This window comes from Micromys minutus (genome assembly GCF_963924665.1).
Source record: "Micromys minutus genome assembly, chromosome: 16".
NCBI classification, from domain to species: domain Eukaryota; kingdom Metazoa; phylum Chordata; class Mammalia; order Rodentia; family Muridae; genus Micromys; species Micromys minutus.
The window spans coordinates 39,570,258-39,595,461 of NC_137985.1; positions in this window are offsets into that span (position 1 = coordinate 39,570,258).

A 25,204-nucleotide genomic window follows, 5' to 3' on the forward strand; every position below is an offset into this window, starting at 1 on the left:
ACCCAGAGCATGTATGTAAACACACTTGTCTAGTCAAAGAGCCTCTGCACATGGCTGGCCATGACTTCTCACTGGGCAGAGTTCCGAGCATTGTTGCTCTGTGCCTACTAGAGTGGCAAGCACCGGGGGAAGCTGGAGACGCTGGCTCTGCTCTCAGCTCTCGGGGCGACAGGAGATTCCTGGGTTGGACCCTCTGGGCCATATGTCTTCCCCCGAATTAGTGGGGGGAAGACATATTACCCTCATTAGTCATTCTTGTCTAATGTCCAGGACAATCTCCTCTGAGGGCAAAGTTGTGATGAGCTAGAATTAGAACCCAGGGCTACCTGAATTAGTGATTGCTCAGTGTGTGCCTCCTGGAGCCCTAGCCCTGGTCTGAGGCCTTACATGAGAGTTAGATTGTGCAACAGGATATTTGGTCAGTGGGGACAGTAGTTCTGGGGGCAACCAGGGCAAACCCTGCAGGGTTAGGCAAACACCCTTTTTAGGGCCGCGCCCCAGGGCACCAGGAAACCACCTGCCCAGTTATAGTGCAGGGTTCTTACTCCGGAATTGGGGTTCACCAAGGAACAGGTTTTTCTGTGCTCCTCCTCAGATCTGGACCTAAGATCAAAGCAGCTGCAACTGGGTGTGGCTTACAACCGGCTCCTCCCCTTTCCCTAGCGGTCATTGGGCCTGGGAAAGGGGATGAGGGAGGGGTGGGCTGTGCGTTCAGGCAGTGTCCTGGCTCAGAGCCACTATATCGCAGGCAGGCTGGCAACAAGGACAGTCCAGGCTTCCCGCTCTGTTCAGGAAGCGTGTTGGGACGGGGCTAACGATAATTAACACTTGGGGCGCGTTTTGTCTTCCAAGTGCTTTACAAACACGACCTAATTAGCCCGCGGGGAGGAGCAGAGCCACCAAAACGCTCTTTATTATTCATTTCTATACCGTCTGAGCCTCTGCGCCTCACGCGTCTGCGGGAAGGATGGCGGGTCGCTTCGCCCTCCTCCCAGATGCCTATCCACAGTTTGAAGGACCTTGTGAAGCTGTCGCGAAGGCTGCCGAAGATCCTCATTCAGGCTCACTGGAGTGCCTCATCCTTAATTTTCCCCGAAATCTGTAGGGGCACCTAGGCTCTGAGCCGCGCCTAGAGAGGTTAAACTTTATGTCTAAGGCCACACAGCCTGATAGTGCAGTGACTCCAACCTGGGTTCCCCCAAAGTTTCCTGTCTCGGTCCTTATGCTGTGGGCCTTTTGGGTCCTGCACTGCTTGGCTGGGACAATTGGCTCTGAGCGCCTAGAGGCTGAGCCGGGTTGAAAGCTGGCGGTGGCGAAGGCAGGCGGCGGGCGGCTGTGCGCACTCCCCCACCGGCCGAAACTGTTGCCAGCGCAAAGCTCCTGGTTACACCTGAACGGGGGACAGATGTGCATCAATATTTATTCGGAACTCCCAGGAAACCTGGATGAAGTGTAATTATCTCAGCTCAATCAGCTTGGATTAGCATAACATCAAGTCACCCATCAGACGGAGGGTTTGATTTCGGGGATCAAAGCGCCGCGCTGTAGCCGCTGATTAATCGGGGAGAAGGGAGCGTAGAGAAGAAAAGAGACGCCGGCTCCGCGAGCCACAGCTGCGCCGCTTTGATGTGCCGATTGTGCCAAGTTAACTTTGTGGGTTGTTGGATGCCACTGCCTTGTCCCAGCCCGCTGCGCAGAGAAAGGGGACGCTGGTCCGGCGACTGACCTGCAGAGGCTGCGGCCCCAGGATGTCCTTTTCCATCGCGTGTGCGGCCCAGATGTGCGCGTCCAGCACCGGGGAGAGTGTTTTGGAGGCTGGGTCTGGGTCTGAGAGGAGGCAGGGACAGTTGGGGCTCAAGGCCCTCTCTAGGCACATCCCCAACAACCTTTCCGGATTGCTCAGCCCCATCCCTTCCCATCACGCAGAATGGTGCTTCTTTGCTTTTGGCACGCTGTACCATTCTTGTCTGTGGTGCCAAAGAGGTACCTGTTCTTTTTTCATTTTTTCATTCTTTTCTTTTTCTGAGCTCTTTCTCCCCGATTTTTTTTTTTTTTTGCAATTTTCTTCCTTTTTTATTCTTCATCGTTTTCCCCCCTTTCCTTCCATTCTCTTATCTTTCTCTGCCAGTATGGTCATGGTTCGAGGATCTCCTCCTCCCGTACCACACATTGTGAGGGGCCAGCAGTGCTCAGAGCTCCAGTTTGATGGGAAGTTGAACATTCTCCTAGGTAAAAATGGTGGCTGCATACCAGCTTTGTACTGAAACCTGAGCCAGGTGTCTTCTGATGTTCAGATCCCCCGCAGCTACTTCGCCAGCCTCTCCTCAGCTGTGCCTCTCTCATGAAGCAGATGTGGATTCTAGATCTTGCCTTGGGCTGACTCTGCTTACCTGGCCAAGCTACTTGGCCTTTTCAGAACTCAGACTGTGGGTTGGCCAAGGTCTCTATGGCTGTCATGTTCCTATCTATCCCACTATCCTATGGGAGGGCTCGCCATAAGCTGAGAATCCTAGATCCTTAGGGGTTGAACCTTCTTCGTGCTCCTTACTCTTAGTCTTCATCCTTTGCTTGGGGACATATGTCCAAGATAGGATGAGGTCCAGAGAGACTGTCTTGCACTTGAGAGCTAGCCAGAGGGTGCTGATGCTGTGGTCTGGCGAATAGAAGGAAGGCATAAGAATCCCCTTCCCTTCCCAGTCTCCAGTTTTATTATGTTAACTGGACACATGGGATTTTTTTTTTTTTTTATTAACCTTCGGCCCAAAGCTTCCATCTCAAAGCTTCTCCTTAAAAACCCCAGACTCAAATGCAAACTGTAGACCCATGAATTCCAGAGCTTCTGCTTTGCAGACAATCCCCCAACTTTTCAACTTCATGTTCCTTTAAATGGCCTAGGAGGTCTCCAGAGCTTCGGTGATCTTCATGGCTGTGTCTTGAGGACACCATAAAAATAGACACACCCATTTGTACAGTATGGGGCCATGCACAGTCTCTTCCACACACTGTTTCATCTAAACAACACCATGGCAATCTGGGTACGGTGACATATGAAAAGCCAGATGTGCATGCAGCTGGGCGTGAACATATGTCACCTGGAGGTGATTCTCTCCCTCAGGCTGTGACACTGCATGGTTTTGAGAGAAGCTTTCATGACATACTGAGAGGTGAAAGGACTTGTCCAAGGTCTCAGGTTGAATCACTGCCCACCATGTTATAGGACAGTTATCTACAATTTTCATGCTACCTTGATGCCAGAAGAACTGCCTAGGGTGTTGTCCCCAGGGCACCACTAATGGGGGACAGGGTATCTCAAAGTTTAGGCAAGTGTACCCATTGACATCCTTCTGCGGTCTTCAGGTGCCTGGAGGGTTGAGTCTTATCTATTTTATTACATGTGGTACCTGAAGATCAAAGCTTGGTACATGACACATGGTAGGTTCTCAAAACTTAAAAAAAGGAAAGTAATGAAAGAGGGGGAAGGAAGGAGGAACGAGGAAGGAAAAGAAAAGAGGAAGAAGTGGTTGGAGGGAGATGGAAGGGCTTCAGCTCTGGCAGGGGGCCGAGTCTCCGAAGAGGGTGGGCATGTGCCCAGTATACTGGTGGAGAGATGATTTATCTCCATTCCAGATCTTTGCTATGCAACATCGTGAATTTTTCTCTCCCCTTTAATTAAGAACTAAATATAGATCTTAATTAAGACACTGATGAATTTAATTTAGAATGGCATTAGGGCCTTAACTCGCAGTGCTCAGTTCGCGTCTGTATAATGTGGGATAGAAGCTAAATGACTGCTTGCTTGTTACCACCATAAATAATTCCCCTGCTGAAGCCGCGGACACAGCCTTCCATCTAGAGGCGGTTCCAGGACTGCCATTGCCCAGACCCTGAATTATTTGTCCACACCAAGCATTCTGTCTTGCTCCCAGGCCCATCCGGTCTTCCCTCCCCTGTGTCTTTGCCCACCTTAGTGGCTTTGTTCACTCTACCTTCTCTGATGTCTACTGGATTGTCCCCTTCACTGCCTTCGCTGAAGCTCTTGGCTGTGGCAGAGCACTCTCTGTCCTTGAGTCCTTCTTCCTCATCCCTAAACCCACTGGGCCCAGCTCCAAACTCAGCCAGGCTTCTGCTGATTCCAAATTGGATTGGCCTTGTGCTGCTGACTCCAGACTTTGTTTCTTTTCCTTCCTTCTGGTCCTAATCTGGTTGTGAGTGCCTAGCACGGGGTCTTGAACATACCCACTGACTGGAAACCAGATTCTCCATTCCAGCCCACTTCAGAAAACATGTATTGAGGCCATTGAGATGACTCGGCACAGAAAAGCACTTGTACATGATGTATATGCCTATGCCCATTCTGGGAGGCCGGAAGAAGATGGTGGCTGGCTTATGTTACAATTCTCTTTTCCCCCTGAGACAGGCTCTCACGCTAACACAAAGCTAGGCTGAGTGATGTCAAGCCCCAGTGACCCTCCTGTCTCAGCTGCCCCCACTGGGGTTAGAGGCAGGTGAACTTGGGTCTTCAGGCTTGGACAGCCTGAAGTGTACTGGCTTCCACTTCCAGCCTCACACTGGCCTTTTGTCACACAGGACAATGTAGTCGCTATCTCTTCCTCCTCTTCCCTAAGCTTCCATCAGTCCAGTTCCACCCCATGTGTCTAATGTCACAAGCAGTGACTGTGATGGGAAAGACTAAATTCTTTCCCCAAGCCTCCCGCTTTCCACACTGGGCTCAAGGATGCCTTGCCACTACTACCACACACAGAGCACTGCCCAGGATGCTTCTGAGCATAGCATAATGCTGTGCACACACATATGTGCTGACAATTGTCCTGTGGCATGGCAGATTGGCCTTCTTTGGGAGCTACTCTATAAAGCACAGGCCATTTATATTGTCTTGTTTATCTCCCTGGCATAAGAATGATATGAACAATATGTTAGGTCACTTTACATATGGAGAAACATTGAGAGTGCTTCTGAAGTGGGGGTATGTAGATTCGATCACTTTGCTAACCTTAGCCTCTGTTTCTCTCTTTAATATGTTACTAATCATGCCTTACTTACTCTCAGGGTCATGGTCAGTTCTTTTCTCCTGTACTCATGACTTAGAAAGTACTTGGTAAACATGGTCACATGTTATCAATGACATTTGCACGGAATACCACATATATGACAGCACATACCACAGAGTTTGGGTGTGTTGTGGCTGTCACCATCTAGATTTATGCAGTTGTATCTTTTGATGTTTGAACAGCACCTGCCCAGTGATGCGTGTCATAAAGTGGCTCATGACTCTACTGCAAATATTCTTTTGAAGATGGACATTCGGATTCAGATAGTGTTTGTGTGTGTGTTATACGCATGTGTGTGCTGGTGTGTGGTGCTTTCAGAATGGAGAAGCCAGATAAAGATGTTAGGAGTCCTGACGGAGCATTATTCACTTTAATCCCTCAAGACAGGAATTCATCTCTCACTCAACTTGGATTAGGCCGTCAGCCAGCAAGGCCCAGTGATGCTCCTGTTTCTGCCCTTGACTGCACTGGGGTGTTACAGGTGTGTTTAACTACATCTAGCTCTTTACATGGATGCCAGGATCCAGACCCATGTTATCAGGCTTGTGTAGCAAGCTCTCTCTTCAGCCCTCAGTCAACATATATTATTTTAATGTTTGCTGTATGCTAGGTGCTGTCACAGAGTATTGATCCATTGATCCCTACAGGAATCCTATGTGATAAATATTATTCTTGCTCTCCAGATAAGGAACAAAAGCAGAGAGTTAAAAATAATTTGTTGATAACCAGAGATGTGTAAATTTGAACTCCAGAGAGCATGGCTACAGAGTCTTTTTTTTTTTTTTTTTTTTTGGTTTGGTTTTTTAGGCAGCTCTGGCTGTCCTAGAACTAACTCTGTAGACCATTGGTCTTGAACTCACAGGGATCTGGCTGCCTCTGCCCCCTGAGTATTAGGATTAAAGGTGTGCTTCACCACTGTCTGGTTATAGATGTATTTATTTGGTGTTTTGTCTGCATGTACACCTGCATACCCAGGGAGGGCATAGGATCCCAGTACAGATGATTGTGAACCACCATGTGGTTGCTGGGAATTGGACTCAGGACCTCCGGAAGAACAGCCAGAGAATGTTTTTAGCCGCTGAGCCATCTCTCCAGCCCCCACAGAGTTTATTTTTAAAGAGTTTTATTTTTGTGGGTATCATTGCTTATGTGTACGTATGATGTTTACCATGAGTGTGCTGCCACAGAGGGAACCGGACCACAAAGGTGCTGGGAACCAAACCCAAATCTTCTGTGAAAGCAGCCATGCCCTTACCCATGGAGCCAGCTCTCATCCCTGAGAGCAGGCTTTATTATTATTCTACACTGTACGGTACACTAACAAGAGCTTTTATGCTATTTTATTTATAAGTCTCAGCTCCATCTCCAGAGACACCTATTTAGAGAACTGTGCTGTCTAATTTGGTTGCTACCAGCCACATGTGACTATGTAACTTGAAATTAATTAAAAATTTAAATTTAATTCCTCAAGCAAGGAATCGAGCCACATTTTAAGTTCCAGATAACCCATGCACTTAGTGGCTTTGTCCAGGACGGCAGCATACAAACCATCTCCATCACCACATGCACAATGAGTCCCTTTCCCCTGAGAGCACTTTTGTGTCCCCTTAGATAACTTAAGGAGTCAGCCAGTCAACATTGTGTATAGAACTATCAGCCACTAGCTTGTTCTGTTTATTTAACAAGAGATAAGCTTCTGCTGTGTGTTTGGGATGGTTTAGGATTGAAGAATTCATGGCAGATAAATATGGTCCTGCTCATGCATAGACTAGGGAAGGGGAAGGGTAGTAGGGTACTAACTTGCTGTCAAAAAATGGGTCTGAGTCAAGAATTCAGTGGATGTGTGAGGCCCTAAATCGATAGCCAGAGCGCCAGCACCTTGATAGTCATTAGTTAACCTTTGTGTTGTTACAAGGGCCCTAGGGCAGAGACTGAGGAAGGTTGTTTAGAAGCCCTTTGGCGGGCAGAGCCTGGCCAAGTCTTCCTGGTCCCAGACAGGCTCAAAGTCTCTTTGTGAAATTTCTGCTGTAGAAAACCCACAGTGAGTGACGGGAGTGGGGATGTTGAGCAGGCCACCATTATTTACAGGAGAGCTTGCCAGCTGCTAAGGAAATTTTATTCATAGCCAGGTGTGGTAGCAGGTGTGTCCCAGGACTTGGGAGGCTGAAGCAGAAGCAGCCTATGTTCAAGGCCAGCTAGAGTTATGGGGAGACCCCGTCTCAATCAATCAATCAGTCAATTGATCAATCAATTTCAGCCTATTTAAGAACAGTGCGTAGTGTAGAGTAGGTAGAGAGGAAGATATCAGGGTGTAACACCTACCTGCACCTCAGCTGACCCCAGAGTATTTCCCCCTGTTATCTAGGTTGAGCACTGCCTCTCACTTCCTGGGAGTCCCCATCTCCACCCCTAACCACACCATGTCAACTGATGACGCCCAATTGCCTATCTTCTTTCTCCAATTCAGCACTCTTCTAGCTCAGAAATTGCTTGGTGATATTGGGAACAATGAGGCCTGACTCTGTTAGCTCAGAGCAAAATGGCTCTCTCTTATTCTTCTCCTTTTTTATAAAAGAATACTGTAGTCTTGGTGATGTATGCACATGTCAGAAGACCAAGTGGAGGGCTGAGGCAAGAGAGAAGAGAAGGAATCAGGTCCCCAGGTCAGAGAAGGTGGCTGTTTCCGGGGCATGGGCTCCTGGTCTACTGAGCATGGTTGGCTCAGCCATGATGTGTGCTTGCTTGTCAATAGGACATGAACACGGGGGATTTTTGAAGCCATCAGAGTACCAGTTAGCCATTGACTGTAGAGAGTTTATTCCTTCTAGGAAGGCATGAAAGTTTATCCATTTTAGGCCCTGCTTTGTCTTCTTGGACAAGAACAAAGTTGCTTGGTGGTCTGGAGTAAGCTTTCACGGGGTCTATAGAAAGTGCAAATGGGTTGTCTAGAGCCATCCACCATATTAGTGGCTGGATCTCTATGTGTAAGTGGTGTGGATGGTTATTCACTTTTAGTGCCGTGTATTATTCCACGGTACATCAGTCAGCTTTCTATCACTGTGACAAACACCTAAGGTAATCAGTTCACAAAGAAAAAAATGGCGGCTGTTTGGGTTTATAGTTTTAGAAGTTTCAGACCACGATGGATTGTCTCTGGTGCTTTGGACCTCTGTTGAGACAGCATATCATGGCAGAGAGCTTGTAATAAAGCAAAGCAGGATGTCAACGAAGAAAAAGAAACTGGAGTCTCACAACCTCTTTTGAAGGAATACTCCTGAAGACCTAAAACCTCCCACTAGGTCCCACCCTTTTAAAATAAAATTAAAAAAATAAAAAATAATGTGTGTGAATGCTTTATTTATTTTTTGTATGTGAATATTTTGCCTGAACATATGTCTGTGCACCACATGTGTGCCTGGTGCCCACAGACTTCAGAAGAGGGTTTTGGATCCCCTAGAACTGGAGTCATGGATGGTTGTGAGCCACTGTGTGGGTGCTGGGAACTGAGAACCTGGGTCATCTGCAAGAGCAGCAATTGCTCTTAACCACTGGGCCATCCCTCCAGCCCTAGGCCCCATCTCCTAAGGATTCTTCCTCTTCCCAATCTTATTCCAAGATGGGACTGAGCCTCTAATTCTCCAACCCATGGGAATTTAGGGTCTGCTAAGATCCAAACCACAGCTCAATATACCCCGGCAACACAGTTTCTTTGTCATCCACTCAACAACGGACTTGAGCTGTTTCCAGATTTTGGCTTCAAACACATTTAAGTGAATAGACTCAGAGCAGTTTAGTTTACAGGAAAGTCCAGTGGAATTCACTGCCCCTTCCCCCTATCTCTCACACTCTGCATTTGTGGGGTACATTTGCTATGAGCTAATATTGATACACCAATACCAATGGAATTGTGTAATTTACCTTAACATTCAACCTTTGCGCTGTGCATCCTGTGAGTCTTACCAATGTATAATGCTGTATATAGGCTGTTACAGTTCAGCCATTTTTCTTTTGTAGACCCTTCTACCTCTACATATTCATCTCTTCCTCCTCAAAATCTGTGGCAAACACAGACTCTTGGATTATCTCTACAGCTTCACTAGGGTGTGTGTGTGTGAACATGTATGAACATGCATGTGCATTCGTACTCAGAACTTTCTATCCATTTTCCCCTTGGGTCCCTAGACTCTGTTAGGTTGAACGGTCCTTCACTAACAGCTCAACCTCAATCCAAATTCCTCTACCTGGAGAGAGAGGGTCCTTGGCTTTACTCAAGATCATTCCAGCCTCCTACCCTATATGCCCCAGACTCATAGCAATCTCAGCCTGTCCTGCCTACAAAGACTGTTTGAGAATCAAGTAGAAGCTGGATGTGCAGTCTGAGAAAGTGGAGCAAAGGAGGTGCAGCCTGGGAAAAGGTCTTCCTGAACTCAGACCTCTGTAGGACCACAGGGCTCTAGGTGACTAGGCCGGTCTTTTTCAACCACCACTTGATCATAGAGCCTCTTCAAACCTAAGCTGTGTGGACAGTTAGTTCCAGGCCAGGGGTGTGCAAGCAGCTTGCAGATGAATTTGAATTCTCTTTCACCGACCCTACCCCACCCCCAGCAACTAACTTTTGCTAAAAGTGCCTGGCCCAGCCCCTTTCTACCCGGTGAACCGTGGTCTCCAGAGGGCTCGGTGCTCCAGGCCCTGTTGTGTGACGTTGGAGAGCAGAGTAGAGTGGAGGGAAGTTTTGTCACTGAGAACTCTACTCTGGGGCCTTTTCCAGCCGCAGGCCCCAGAAATCCCAGAGGCTCAGCTTCTTTACAACCTTGCTTGGAAGCCAGCTGCTGGCCTCTCCCTCCTGGTGCCTCCGGCTCAGCCTGGGGCTGCCTCCTGGCTTGCAGGCTCCCCTCGATGTGCCACTTTCATTTCTAAACAGACAGGAAAATAAGCAATTGATTTCTGGATATCACATAAGCTGGGCAGAGGGAGGCTTTAATAGGGAGGAGCGCAGAGGGAGGAGTCTGAAGATCTTAAGCTAAAAACTACAAAAAGCACATTATTACCAACTCAAATGGAGGCAGCCATAAGCCCGCTATAATCAGAGAGATGGTTCAGGTGGTCCCAGGTTCTTAGAAAGGAAGACTGGCTTAGTCAACCAGGGCCCTGTGGTGGTCTACAGGGGGCTGGGTCCAGAAGGGGACCTTCTTCCCTCTTACCCCATACCCCAGCCAAGCCTTCTTTAGCTGTTGAGTCCAGTTTTCATTTGATTCTCAAACAGACTTTGTAGACAAGACAGGCTGGGACTTCAGGGAGTCTGGGACACACTGGTGGGAGGGTGGAATGGCCATAGTGCATAAAGCCAAGGATCCTCCTTTTCTAAGTAGATTGAGGATGGGTTGCTGCTACAGGCCAAGAGCTGGCTCGGCTTCCCAGCACTATCGGTGTTCTGTGCTCTGCAGCATATCTGGGAGCCCACAGTTGGTCTTATACACATTCTACATGAGAAAACAGTGATTTGGAGACCTGGCTTGACCTTTCCCAGGCCTTTGCAATCCTGGTCTCCTGGTCTGATGTCCTTGACTGTTCCATGCTCTCTTTATTGTCCAATTCACCTAATCAATTTCAGGTTGGGCAGATAGTTCAGCTGTATGTGGGGATATGGGGGTGGGGAGAGAGAGAGAGGAGAAAGTGGCCTGGATGTGAAAGTATTCTCCGAAGTTTATCTCTATGCAATGGTTGTGAGAAGTGAGACCTTTAAGAGGTGACTAGGTCATGAGAGCTCTGCCCATCTGATTGGACTAATGTCATAACCATGTGAATGAGTTCGTTCTGGGAGCAAGTTTGGAACTCTCCCATTCTTCCTCTCTCCTACTCTTTGACTGTTCTGCCCTTTGCCAAGGTTAGCTCCGGAGATGGCTGTCACCAAGTGCTGGAGCCCAGATGTTGAATTTCTCGGCATCGGGGACTGTGAGAAATCATTTCACATTCTTTAAAAAATACCCGGTCTGGGTCATTTTGTCACAGTAGCAGAATATGGATCAAGATTGAGAGTGATAGACTTGACTGGTTAGGAAGAAATTATGACTCCCAGCACATGTTTGGCCTCATGCTGACCTCTGGGGCTTTCAAGAGTCTCATTTACAGCATACTTCAGTGAGCCACCAGGGGACTGGGATAGCCTGTTCCTCCTTTCTTTGGCCTACTCAGCTCCAGAATTCATAGAACACCAATAGCCAACTCCTTGAATCCCACATAGACCCCAAACTGAGCATCCTGCAAGCAGAGCGTGTGGGAGGGAGGATGTTCCTGATTGCATCCATGTTCTTTGCTGGGCTGAGTTTTGGGGCTAGCAATGGAGAGATATTCTTTCTCCTGCTACCCTATTGGGGAGGTACCCGTCCTGCCTCTGATGTCATCGCTCTGTCCTTACCAGGATTTTGGCTTCTTCTTAATAAAATGTCTGCAAAGCAGGAAGGACTCATTGGTGTGAATAGAGTATTTTGGGGGGCTGTTGGTAAGGGATGAAAGAACTGGATGGAAGAGAAGAAGAAAGCTCTTGGCCAGATGGAACTGGTGAACTGGGGGTGGACTTGAGACCCAGGGAGGGTTCAGGGAGAGGAGCAGAGATAAAGGAGGGGTCTCTGACTGAGCACAGTGAGGGGCATGGGACTGGACTGTCTGTGACAGTCGGAACCGGGTCAGACTAGAATGATTTCTGGGTTAGCGTGTATAGTATTAAGCCTCCTTGGGTAGTTTTGGATCTTGGGCCTACTGAGGCCAGGACCTCTACAGTCTTGACCAGATTGTGAGGGGAGGCAAGTCATGCCCCAGTTTTGTACGTATGTCCCAGGGTATGTGCTGTTGAGGGAGACTTTTGCTATCCAAGCTCCGGGAGGCCCGAGCTGCTTTCTGAAGCAAGAGTCGGGGCATCACACATAGCTGGGCTCCATGCTGGCTTTAGGGCCGAGTGCTCTGTGTCTCGACATCACTTTGGAAGGGGCCCTTTTCCTCTTCCCAGGGTTTTCAAAGGCTTTCCTGCTGCCTTTGGCCTAAAGCTGATCCTCAAGGGAGTTGCATGCCATTTATAGACAAGGCATGTCTCACCACACTCCATTGTGAAATGCTGGTGCTTAGACCCAGACACACAAGGATCAAATCCCAGCTCTCTGTTTAGAAACAAGGATGGGGCAACTGTGGGTCAGGGCTCCCTGGAGTGTGCATGTGTGTGGGGGTGTCTGAGCCCAGCAGGGACATGCTCTGTCTGTGGGGTAATTCTGGGGGTGAGGGCAGGGGTCAGCCTTGTGAGGCTGGGCTACCTGGAGCGGAAAGCAGTAAGGCTCACACAGACCTTGTACCACCAGCCTTCTGGCCTTGCTCTGGACACCAGCCCAGCATTTCTGCATTCCTCACACAACCTGGGAGATGAAAGAGCACACAAACTGCCAACCCTCTGGCCCCTGGGCCTCTGAACTAAGGAAATGGCTGAATAATGAATGAAGCGAGTGTACTTCAGAGAGGTGGCCCTGGGGACTGTGTGGGGAGGGGGGAGGTATGGCCAGATGGGGAGGGGGGAGGACTTGACATGTGGAGAGACAGATAGATACCAGAGGCACAGATAAAGTCTGTGAATGGGGCTTCTATGGCAGGTCACAGCCACTGATTGAAGATGAAAGTAGCCCGAGAATTTACAATAAATTCAAAATGGCAAGCCTTTGGCCTGGTGCCTACCTGACCTCCTGGCACCATTTGTAATCTGCCCTACCTTTCGGTTCCTCCTAGGAAAGCTTGCAGTAGACTTGGCTGTGCTGCTAGAGTAAGACTGCATGCACGGTCACTGCATGCGTGAGACTGGAGACGTGAGGCTGGCCAGGTGTAGGGCTGTGTGTATGTAAGTTACAACAGGTGTTGAGTGAGCTATCCTCAAAGGGAGTTGAGGCTAGACCCTTGCTTGCTGCAGATGATAAAGAGCTGTCTTCTCTTGAAAGTGTCCTTTGTAACTTGGTGGGAATAGTGACTTTCTATTGTAGACTCAAATAGATAAGTCTCTTAGAGCATTCATGAGCCACCCTAGGGCTGTGTCTATAGGACATTTCTGGAAAGTATCCACCGAGGGGTGGGAAGACCCACCCTGAACATGGCTGTATAATCCCATAAGGTGGAGTATCTTCTGCAGGTTCCTTTCTCTGCTTTCTGGTCCGTGGAGCTGTGAAGAGTCTCAACCACACACTCCTCTTGCCATGAGCTTTCTGTTATGGACAAGAACCTGTCAAACCATGAGCCCAAGGTAAACTGTTCTTAAGTAAGTGATTTATCATCCACAGGTGTGACTACAGGACACCCCCATCTCTATTGTCCTCATACCACAGGTCCTAGAGTAGTGGTTCTCAACCTTCCTCATGTCTCAACACTTTAATAGAGTTACTCAGGTTATGGTTACCCCCAACCATAAAATTATTTTATTGCTACCTCAAAACTGTAACTTTGCTGCTGTTATGAATTATAATGTAAATGTCTGGCATGAGGACATCTGATACGTATTGTAAAAGGGTCACTCCACCCTCAAAGTAGTCAAGACACATGTGTTGAGAATCCCTGCCGTAGGAGGAAAGATAACTAACACTTGGTCAGCGGACTCCAGGAAGCAGACCACTGCGGAGTTCTTCAGACTCCACATAGTAGCTTCTGAGAGAACAGGTGAAGAGGAGTTGTCTGCTGTTGAGAGAAACCTTGTGGTAGAAATGAGTCACCTTGGTGGGTGGGGCAGCTGCTCCAAATTCCTGTGTCTGACTTTATATCTCAATGATATGCCTTTTTCATGCCAAACTTGCCCCCAAGGAGTATATTTTGAGGGCATTTGGGTAAAGTTCACTTTGCGAATGTCTGCACACTCAGGGAATCCACTCTTTTAAGCCCTCCCTGTAAGCAGCTGCTAGAGCTGATTTTGGACCAGAAGGGGAAATGGGCTGCCTTGTTCTGACCCCTCAATTTGGGAGATCCTGTTTCTTTGCCCGTGCAAAGCCACTTGGAAGCAGGGAACATTCTGGATTTACAGTTGTCACTACCCACCTCCTAACCCTTCTCTTTGATCTAGCTTTCAAAGCCTGGGTTTTGTGACTGTGTGCCAAAGCAAGATGCCACAGGAGGAGGTTGGAGACATTGTCTAGCACCTTTCAACTCAGGTGAGTGTGAGTACAAATCTCTGAGCTCTGATACACTGGAACCTTCCAGCACGCCTCTCCCCCAGGTAGCCATTGGCCGTGCCTTGGTTGGTTGCAATAAACATGATCCGAGCCTCTTTGCTGAAGAAATAAATGTTGTGCATCGTGTCTATAAAACACACAAAGAACTGGAGTCAGGAGCCTCAGTACCGGCCGGAGAAAGGAAGTTTGCCCCCAAAGTCTTCAGCTTTGTGGAGGGCCAATTCTGGATCTGGAGAGGGCTGACGACATCTTGGGAGGTTCTTCTGTGTACATAGCACGCAGCAGAGAAAGGATGGAGGGTGCCCAGAACAACAATTTTTAAAGACCTATTCTAACTATGTCTATGTGAGTATGCATGTTTGTGTGTGTATCTGTCCGTGAGTACCGATGCCTGGTACTGGAGTTCCAGGCTGTTGTGAGCTGCCAAGTGTGAGTGCTGGGGACCAAACTCTGGTCCTCCTTGGCTGTCCTCCGTGGTAGCAGACTCCCTTCACCCTAGTTGCACGTATCAACACATCACTGGGCAAATTTCCCTGTCGCTCACGTTTTATTAGTATAAGTGCCTTAAAAGCAGATCAGAGATTCAACTAATTTGCTCATTAGTAAAAGGAAATTAGCCATTTGAGATCTGTTCTAATAAAATTAGCTTGGTGACAAATGCTTTGTTGCCATGTTTATTAGATTGCCATATTCCCTGCATTTTAAAGGCCAGAGCAGGCACCAGTGGCTCATCGGGCTATTCTGTCATTTCTCTGTCCCTCTTTGTTCTTCTTCCAGGCCGGTGGAGATGTTGTTTTCCATTTTCAAGGTTAATTGAGAAGGTCTGACTCAAAGTTGGTTTCTAGTTCACATGATTCCATGAGAACCAGGCTACCCTGTCCCACTCCAGGCACCCTGGCCCCCAGTCCCTATGTCTCTGGCTATCACCTGCTGCAGCAGAAGAATCTCACAGACTGGGTCATTTATAATGAACATAAATTTATTGGCTCACAGTTTTGGAGGCTGGGGTGTATGGGGTAGGGGTGCCCAAGATCAAGGTGACAGATTCTGTAGAGAGCTTTCTTCCTATGTCCCACAGTAGCAGAAGGACGGTGTGTATGTGTGTGTGTGTGTGTGTGTGTGTGTGTGTGTGTGTTGGTGGGTATTAGTGAACCCACTCTCTAATAGTGGGTGCACTCCTTACAGAACAGGGCTAATGCATTTCTGAAGACCAACTCCAGGTGACCTAACATATCTTTAGTTTCTTTCCTAAACTTACTTGTTTATTTGTTGTGTGTGTGTTTGTGTGTGTGTGTGTGTGTGTGTGTGTGCGCGCATAGGCTTGCATGCTGTGGTGGGCATGCAGAAGTCAGAAGACAGCTGGGAACTGGTTCTTCCTTTAGTTTTCTGGGGACAGGATCATTTTTGTTTCTACCTCCCTGCTCCAGGCTGTCTGGTTCAGGAGCTTCTGGCTCATTCTCATCTCTATCTCCCATCACTGGAATGCTCTCCCATCACTGGAATACTCTCCCATCACTGGAATGCTCTCCCATCACTGGAATGCTCTCCCATCACTGGAATACTCTCCCATCACTGGAATACTCTCCCATCACTGGAATGCTCTCCCATCACTGGAATACTCTCCCATCACTGGAAAGCTCTCCCATCACTGGAATACTTTCCCATCACTGGAATACTCTCCTGTCACTGGAATGCTCTCCTGTCACTGGAATGCTCTCCCGTCACTGGAATGCTTGCCACTATAGTCTTTCTGTTCATGCATTTGTTTTCAGCATAGACTCTGGGACATGAATTCAGGTTGTCACACCTGTACAGCAAGTGCTTTTATCCACTGAGCCAACTTACAAGCCCTAAATGCCTCTTAAAGCCCCTGCTTCTTCATACTGTCACAAGGGTTAACTAGATTTCAACGTGAGTTTTGAATGGGACCGACCATCTGTTTTAGTTTTGTTCATTAAATTTTGTTTCCTGAAAGTACTACAACAGAAGCAGCTTAAAGGAGGTAGTCAGGGCTTATCTGACTCATAATTCCAGGTTCTAGCCAATCACTGTAGAGATGTCATGGAGGCCAGATCTGGAAGCAGTTGCTAAGATCCCATTCACAGTCTAGCTCAGAGAGCAGTGAGTTAATGTCTACATGCTTCCTTCTTCACTCTTACACAATCCAGGTCTTTCCCAGGGAATAGTGCTACCCCGAATGAGCAGGTCTCCCCATAAGCTGCAGAATAAAATGTAGAACCCAGGTTGTGTGTCTCCAAGGTGCCCAGCTCTACTGACTCTAACTACTAGGACACACGGCAAACTGTAGAAGTCCTACTCTTTGGGTGGTGGATCAGAACAGCCCGGGCATAGAGTGATGGTTCAGAAACCTCGAATGAGCAGTCCTCCTGGCAAGGTGTGATTAGATGTCCAGACTGATCTAGAGGTTAGTTGTTTGTTGCAGGGGACTGTAAAATGGCCCTTGAGAACCTGGGTGTTTTCTAAAATCTCCTCAACCTTTTCTGGCCAGCAGTCCCAGACCCAGCCTCTTCTTGCAGTGAAGTATTTGCCTCACCGGATGTGGCTCTGGATATCAGAATGTCAGAAAGGCTGTGTTCCCAGTAAGTTGCTGTCAGCAAGGAAATAACAGGGGAGTTGGCCATTATTTAATTTGGAGCTGGCTGGTGACTAGCTGAGCTTGAGGTCCAAACGCTGCTTCCCCCGTGTTTGGGCAGCACACCATAGACCTTTCCCCCAGTTCCCATCCTCCCCTGGACAGGGGCCACTCACATCTTCCTTCAGCCCCTAGATCCATGGATGTGACCTTGTCTCCTGCCAGGGTTCTGCCCTGTCAATACCACCCATTTCTTCCCAGCACTTGCAGACCTCCTGGTGTGTGCACTGTCACTCCTGCTGTGGGCTACCCTTCTGAACGTCAGCTGCATTTTCTCCTTCGTGTCGTTGTAACTCATTGAGCCCATTATCCCTGCTCAATTATGCTCATGGCATGGAACCATCCACTGAGACATGGAGGACCTTCCAAAGACTAAGTAAAGATTAAGATTTGGAAAAAAAGAGGAAAATGGCTTATTTTGTGGGGGAAACATGGAGAAAACAGACTGTCTGTCTACCCATCCATCCGTCCATCCATCCATCCATCCATCCATCCATCCATCCATCCATCCATCCATCTATCTATCTATCTATCTATCTATCTATCTATCTATCTATCTATCTATCTATCTATCCAATTATCTATCATCTATCTATCTATCTATCTATCTATCTATCTATCTATCTATCTTTCTATATTTTTCTAGTCAGGGTTTCTCTGGAGAGTCCTGTCTGTCCTGGTAATCCCATTGTAGCTGGCCTCAAACTCAGCAATTTGCCTGCCTCTGCCTCCCCAGCGCTAGGATTTTTTGAAAGAGGAGATTGGGTCTCAGGAAGGCTAGATATTCAGCTCTTGGGATATCCATAGGCAGAAACACAAAAGCAAGCCAGGGAAAATAGCCTAGTAGCTCCCACCAGAGCCTAGAGGGTGAGTTAATGGAATGAATGAGACTGGGGTCTTCTCAGCATTCCTCTAAGCCTTTGTTCTTGGGGTGTGGGGGAGGCTGAGACCTGCCAGAATGGATTACGTAGCCTTTAAGAAGCTGTGTGGGGCCTCCCTGACTAGTAAATATCTGGGGCCTAGATCTCTGGCCCTTTGTGGCAGGTGAATCCTTTCTCTGGATAGGTAGGGGCCAGAAGGCTGGGGTTGGGGGGCTCCCAGACTGGGTGCAGGAGTTTCTTTTGTGGCACCCAGTATAGCCCTTAGTTAGGGGGCTGGGCTTCTCTATGGAGCAAGTGATGCTGGGTCACAGACCCCTCAGAAGAGGAGTGTTATATGGTTTGGATTTAAAATGTCCCTCATGGGCTCATGTATTTGAACACTTGGTCCAGTTAGTGATAGTATTTGGGGAACATAACTGGAGGAAGTAAGTTATTGGAAGGGTAAGCCTTTGACGGATGTAGCCTGACCCTGTGTCTGGTCCATCTCTGTCTACTTCCTGGTCTAGCAAGTCTGACCCAGTACACAGAAGGCAGACTCTCTGTTCCTCACACCTGCAACTCACAGGGACTGTCCCCACACCTCAACAGCCGAGTGGAGTGGTACCAGGAACATCGCAGCTAGAAACTGTTCATACTTTTCTTTCCTTCTGAGTCTTCCCTTACAGTGTGCTGTGCATTCAGTGCTGTTATTTCCCAGGTCTGAAGCTCTGCCCCTCTCCCATCTATAGCCTTTCTACTTGGTCTTCTTCATGCTGGACAATTGCTACTGATTTGTCTCCAGTTTGCTGATTTTCCTGACTTCTCTGATCCATTGTAGAATCCCATCAAATGGATTTTCCTATATTCCTCAATCTTAGAATTTTCTTTGATTCTGTTTTAATAGCTCACATTTTATATCATGTGTGTAGGTTTATTGCCCGCCTGTATGTCTGTGCACCATTTGTGTGCCTGGGACCCTCAGAGGCCAGAAGAGAGCATTGGATTCCCTGGAACTGGAGTTACAAATTGTAAGTGCTGGAAGTTGGGATCCTCTAGAGGAGCAGCCAGTGTTCTTAACCACGGAGTCATCCTCTGAACTATTGGTTCTGTTTTGAATGTTCCTGATTCTCGATTTGTTGAGTCATGTCTTCACATGGTCCTCTAATTCCTTAAGCACCATGTCCTTTCATTGCTTAAACATGGGCACAACAGCATTGTGTACAGTCTTTCCTGACTCCCATACCTCGGCTGTTTGAACATGGTTTCTATTGGCTGTGTTTTGGGTCACTGTCTTATTGCTTTTCCTGTTGTAATTCTTTAAAGTGGCAATTAGATATTTTAGATGATGTGTTGTACCGTCTCTCGGTGCTGATAGTTCCTCCTCCAGGTTTGTGGCTGCCGTTTCTTTCTATGATGTATTTGGACTTCCTGTAGGAAAACCGTCTCCCCAGGGGTGCTGATGTTCCTACTCAACCCTGCCCTACTACATCATCCTTTTTCTTTTTTTCAGCCTGGATTTCTAGAGGTTGTTTCTCTGTCTGTAAACTTGATAGTGGAAGTACATAGGAACACCTGGAGACGAAGGCTCCCTCCTGTGTGCACCGAAGCACACTCAAAGCTCAAGTGGTGGCTAACTACTTCCCCTGTTGTGGTGACAAAGCGCCTGTCAGAAACAACTGAAGGAAGAAAGGGTTTATTCCGCTGTATGGTTGGAGGACACAGTCCATCATGGTTGGTAAAGCATGGAGCCAGGAGCATGAGCAGTTAGTCACACCGCATCTGCAGTCAGGAAGCAGGGAGTTAAAATGCTGGTACTCAGCCTCCTCTTCCCTCACTCAGTCCCGGGCTCCAGCCCAATGGGGTGGTGCTATCCACATTCAGAGCGGATCGTCTCTCCTCAGCTAAAGCTTTCTGGAAACATCTCCATGGACATATTGACTGGTGTGCTTTCATGATGACTCTAAATCCAGTCAAGTTGACAGTGAAGATACACCATTACAAGTCATTTTCTGGTTTTCCTTGTTCTCCCATCCACAAGTCTTCTTGCCTGTGAGCCCAGGCACCAGCCAGGGTTATTTCTTTAGCCCCTTTTTGACTCCCTTCTAGGAGCTCCTAGATTGAGTTTTGGCTGTCTCCACCCACTCCCCTGCTGTTTGTCCCTGTTAAGTGTCCCAAGAGCTTTTCCAAGTCCTTGTTGGTCCGTTTCCTGGGAAAAACAGGTTTAGAGATTTGTATGTTTATCATGAGCTATGCCTGCTTCTCACCATGTTCTTTTCATCCCTGCTTCTTCCAGAGCAGTGGGCCACACACCATACCTAGGGCCAGCCAAGAGTTTCCATGACCTAGAAATCCTCTTAACAGGGTTGTCTGTTTACCTATCAGCCTTACCTAATTCAGGCCACTGGGAGGAAAGGAGGGCATGGTTTCAATTTGGGACCTCTGAAACCCAGACCTTCTGTGGCTTGTCTCATCTTTGAATAAACACATATGTCCAAATGTAAAAGGGATCCTGAAGAATTCTTGGCTCTCTCTGCTTCCCAGGACTGCACAGTCTTGCTCTCCTAATGTATCCTAGAACTTGGATTTAGGGCTGGGTGTGGTGGTATATACCTATAATCCCAGCTTCAGAAGGTAGAGGCAGGAGGATCACAACAAGCTTCAGGCCAGTCTCAAGTAGATTCTAAAACATATCAGACTCCAAAACAACAACAACAACAACAACTAGACGGCACCCTCAAGAGCGTGGATGTAACTTCCCATGGTCTTCCCATGTTTGGCACTTGTTTTAGATGCCTGAACATTTTAACCTGGCCTTCAAAATGATCTAGATCGTATTGGCTTAGCTCCTAGCTCTCCCCACCCATAGTGCCTGGGTCTGACAGGGACATTTGCTGCTCTTTCACACAGTAGTGGCACCTGTGGTTGTCTCTTCCCTGTGTCTGGTGTTCCTTTAGCCCATCTGCTTTTGGGATCCCTTCCCTGTGTAGTCCATCCTGTCTCTCCTCTTGGTGTTGTACATAGAGGTGCTGTCCCCTCTGCCAGACCTCAACACCTTCCTGCTTTGACTAGTACTATGCCCAGATCTGGCTACTGCCTTGCTTCCTCTGCTCATCTGACAGGGTTTAGGGGCATGGCCATACCTGCTCATCTGATATAGAGGCCGACTTAGTATTCCGTACACTGTAGGCTCCTGATAAGTGTGTTCGAATGTCAGATAAACTTTCTGTAACCTTTCCTGTCGGAAGTGAGTTTGCCTGATGGCACTACGTGGGTTTTGAAGTCTTTGGAGTACAAGTTATAATCTGATTATATTCAAATGTGAGATCTACATGACAACATTCAATTACATTTGATTCTGGAAATAATTTTGGGTGGATTTTAACTTAATACTCATTGTCAGTGGTACAGGATCCCCTCCCCACTTATTTAGTTCAGTCATTTCTTGTAAACAACTATCTTGAGGCTAAAGAAACAGGTTCCCCCTTGACCTGATCTTTGCCCTTGGTAGTCAGGGGTCCTAGTACTCACTGTTGTCTGTGTGGGCCTTCCTAGATGGCAGGTGAGTGTGTGTGTGTGTGTGCATATGTGTGAGTGTGTGCTTGCATATGTGTGTGTGAGCATATGAATTTGTGTATGTGTGCCTGAGTACTTCCTCCCCTTTCTCTCTCTCTCTGAGTGTATGTGTGTGTGTGTACATGCTCAGGAGGATGAAACATCTTCAGCTGGTATGGGTTCTGCTTGTTATTTTATTATTTCTTCTTTTTAATAACCAGATTGTTGGTGCCAGCAAGTATTAGAGATTAATCGAGACAGCGCCTTTCTGAGCCACAGCAATCCTTTCAACAGCCCCTTCTTTGGAATGACTGCACTGGGAAACAGGACTGAGCTGAATCCTATCCCTATTCAGCACCCATGACGTTGGGTCTCTGCTCCTCTGGCCCTCCTCCAAACCAGTGGCCCTGGGGAGAGGTGGCGATTCTGCTGATGACCACACCTACAGCACTTGGTGAGTTGGACTGAGGACTTATGGGGACTCTGGTGTATAATTCAGGTATTTCTTCAAACTTATGGAGAGGCCAAAATTCCAAGCAGCTCCTGGAAGAGAAAGTTTACCTACGAGTATATGTACAAATTAAGCAAAAGAGAACCTGCCTGGTTCTTCTGGGTTTTTAGAGGGGTAAAACATGGGATAAGCCCAGCATATCCATGGAGACCTTTTCCCACAACACTTCAAATCCTGTCCCAGCTCTATGCATGTTAACCCCACCTGACTTGGGCACTGGGACATAGCACTTACTGCAGACTAAATGAAAGAGCGGATAATTCTTATTAGGGAGAGAGGGCTATTTGCAGATGTGTGGGCAGGAGAAAGAAAACCTCCAACAAGGGTAGAGAAGTGCCCCAGGCATTAGAAAATAGTGGGGACTTACCAGCCAGGCCTGAAAGGCACCAGGAAGAAGCTGCTGTGGCTGAAGGGTTTTAATCTTCTGTAGAGGTTAAATCTCAGATGGGATGGGGTGGTGTGGTACGGTAGTTACTTTTAATAGGCAACTTGACCCAGTCTAGAATCAGCTGGGAAGAGAGCCTCAATAAAGCACTGTCTAGATTAGATTTGCCTATGGACAGGCCTATGAGTCATTATCTTGATGAGCTGAATTGATGTGGGAAGAACCAGCCCTCTGTGGGTGGCATCATTCCCTAGGTTTAGGTCCCAGTCAGTATAAAAAAGGAGAAAGTGTGCTGAACATGAGCAAGCACACATGCTTTATTTCCTCTCTGCAATTGCCTGTGGCTGTGACCAGCTATTAAGAGTTCTTGCTGCCTTGAAGGCTCTGTTATGATGGACTATAGCCTTGAACTGGGAACTAAAATGACCACTTTCTCCCCTAAGTTGTTTTTCATCAGAGCATTTTATCATAGCAACAGAAAGGAAAGTAGGGCAGGTGAATCAACCCAGCCTTTTCCGTTCTTCCCCCTCCCAGCTTGAGTCTCCTTTGCTGAATTTGTCAGGATGCAGAGAATAAGGGAACTAGAGGAACACAACCCGAAGAGGTAGACATTGTGGGTTGGGGCAGCAGGGAAGGGTGCAAAGGGGGGATGGGCTAGTATGCAGAGCATAGGATGCTTGGAGAATGTCCACTGTGGTGAGTGTGGGTGCTCTAGCTTCATGGGGGGGTGATGGAAGTGGGGTGGGTGCTCTAGTTTCATGGGGGGTGATGGAAGTGGGGTGGGTGCTCTAGTTTCATGGGGGGTGATGGAAGTGGGGTGGGTGCTCTAGCTTCATGGGGGGGTGGATGTGGGGTGGGTGCTCTAGCTTCATGGGGGGTGATGGAAGTGGGGTGGGTGCTCTAGTTTCATGGGGGGTGATGGAAGTGGGGTGGGTGCTCTAGCTTCATGGGGGGGTGGATGTGGGGTGGGTGCTCTAGCTTCATGGGGGGTGATGGAAGTGGGGTGGGTGCTCTAGCTTCATGGGGGGTGGATGTGGGGTGGGTGCTCTAGCTTCATGGGGGTGATGGAAATGGGGTGGGTGCTCTAGCTTCATGGGGGGTGACGGAAGTGGGGTGGGTACTCTAGCTTCATGGGGTGATGGAAGTGGGGTGGGTGCTCTAGCTTCATGGGGGGGTGGATGTGGCAGGTGGGTCCTTGCATTGATTCTTTTCCTCACTGTGCCTCAAAATACCTCACAAAAGGAATTTATGGAAGGTTTATTCTGGCTCATGATTTGGAGGGCTTACCTCCATCATGTCCTTGAAGGCTGCAGCTGGAATCCAAGACAGCGGGTCACATCAACAGTCACAGTCAGGAAGCTGGGAGAGGTGAATGCTGACGTGTAGCTTGATTCCTCTTTCTGATTCATTCTGGGACCCCAGCATGCTGCTCACAGTCAGGGTATGTCCTTCAACCTCAGTTAACTCAAACTAGGAACTTTCTCATGGCTGTGCGTAGAGGTTTGTCTCCTAGATGATTCTAAATCTCAGCAGGTTGACGGTCAGTGTTAACTGCCATGCTCAGCAATGCAGAACCTTGAAGCCATTTTGTTCCCCTTCCAGCCTGCCCTGTGACTGGCCTTCAGGGTCCCCAGCCTGGAGCCAGAATGACCCTCCCTATCTTTGTGATACTGGGAATTGAAGCTAGTGGCTTATGCACGTTAAGCAAGTGCTCGACCAGTGAGCTCTTCCCGGCCTGCCTCTCCTCCTTTCCTTACTGACACTTACACAGGGCAGCTAGCCATGTGCCAACAGGTTGCAGATGAGACACTCAGCCTCACTCTGCCCTAGTCAATATTGTAGGGGAGAAAGAGACAATTAGGGGCCTTTTATCTTCCCAGAAGTGAGCTGTCTTTAGCTCCAGGCGCTGGTGGAGGGCACATGACTGGGGATATCGAAGTGCTTCATCAATCAAAAGCTAATGATCGCTGGGTCTTGCGGGATTTTAGACAGGGACTGATTGATGGGCATTTGCAGGGGTGGAGTCTGGGTTTGATGGGAGGGGCATGCTCACCACACTGAGGTTCTAAGTTTGAAGTTGGCTTGTCTTGGCCTCAACAGGCTTTGGTGTGAGTATTTCAATCCTGGAGACATGTCAGGCTGAGGATAAAATTCTGTTACACACACAGAGAGAAAAAAAGCTTCCAGTGTCTTGTTAATTTTCCCAGGTCTCACAGGGCATCCATACCTGTGTGACTTGCTATCTTATGAAATCTTCTAAAAAAGCCCATGAGATCTGTTTTTTTTTTCAATGTTGGGGATAAAACTTGGGGCTTTCTGACTGTGCCAAACAACTGGTCTATCTCTCAGCTACATCCCAGCTAAGTGGCTATTATAAGTGTCAAATTGATACAAGCTAGAGTCATTACAGAGAAAAGTGGTTCACTTAAAGAAATGCCTCCATAAGATCCAGCTGAAAGGCATTTTCTCAATTAGTGATCAATGGAGGAGGGCCCAACCCATTGTGGGTGGTGCTATCCCTGGGCTATTGGTCCTGAGTTTTATAAGAAAGCAGGCTGAGCAAGTCAGGAGAAGCAAGCCAGTATGCAGCACCCCTCCATGGCTTCTGCATCAGTTCCTGCCTCCAGTTCCAGCCCTGCTTGGCTTCCTGTCCTGAATTTCTCCAGTGATAAACCATGATCTCGAAGTGTAAGCCAGAGTTTTTCTTCTCCAACTTGCTTTTTGGTCATGGTGTTTGATCATAGTAATAGGAATCTTAACTAAGGCAGGCATAGAGGCTCAGAGATGCCAAATAACTGGGTCCTGACCATGCAGGCAGCAAGCAGAGAAGCTGGGGTTTGTGTCTCTTCTCCTGACTCTTCCATCAGCTATGCTGGGACAATCTTGCAGGACCAACCTGAGGCTCTCTCCTCATGTGCCCCATATGCCCTCTACACAAAACATGGACGTTTTATTTGGACACTGTCCAAATGTCACATGGCTAATTGCC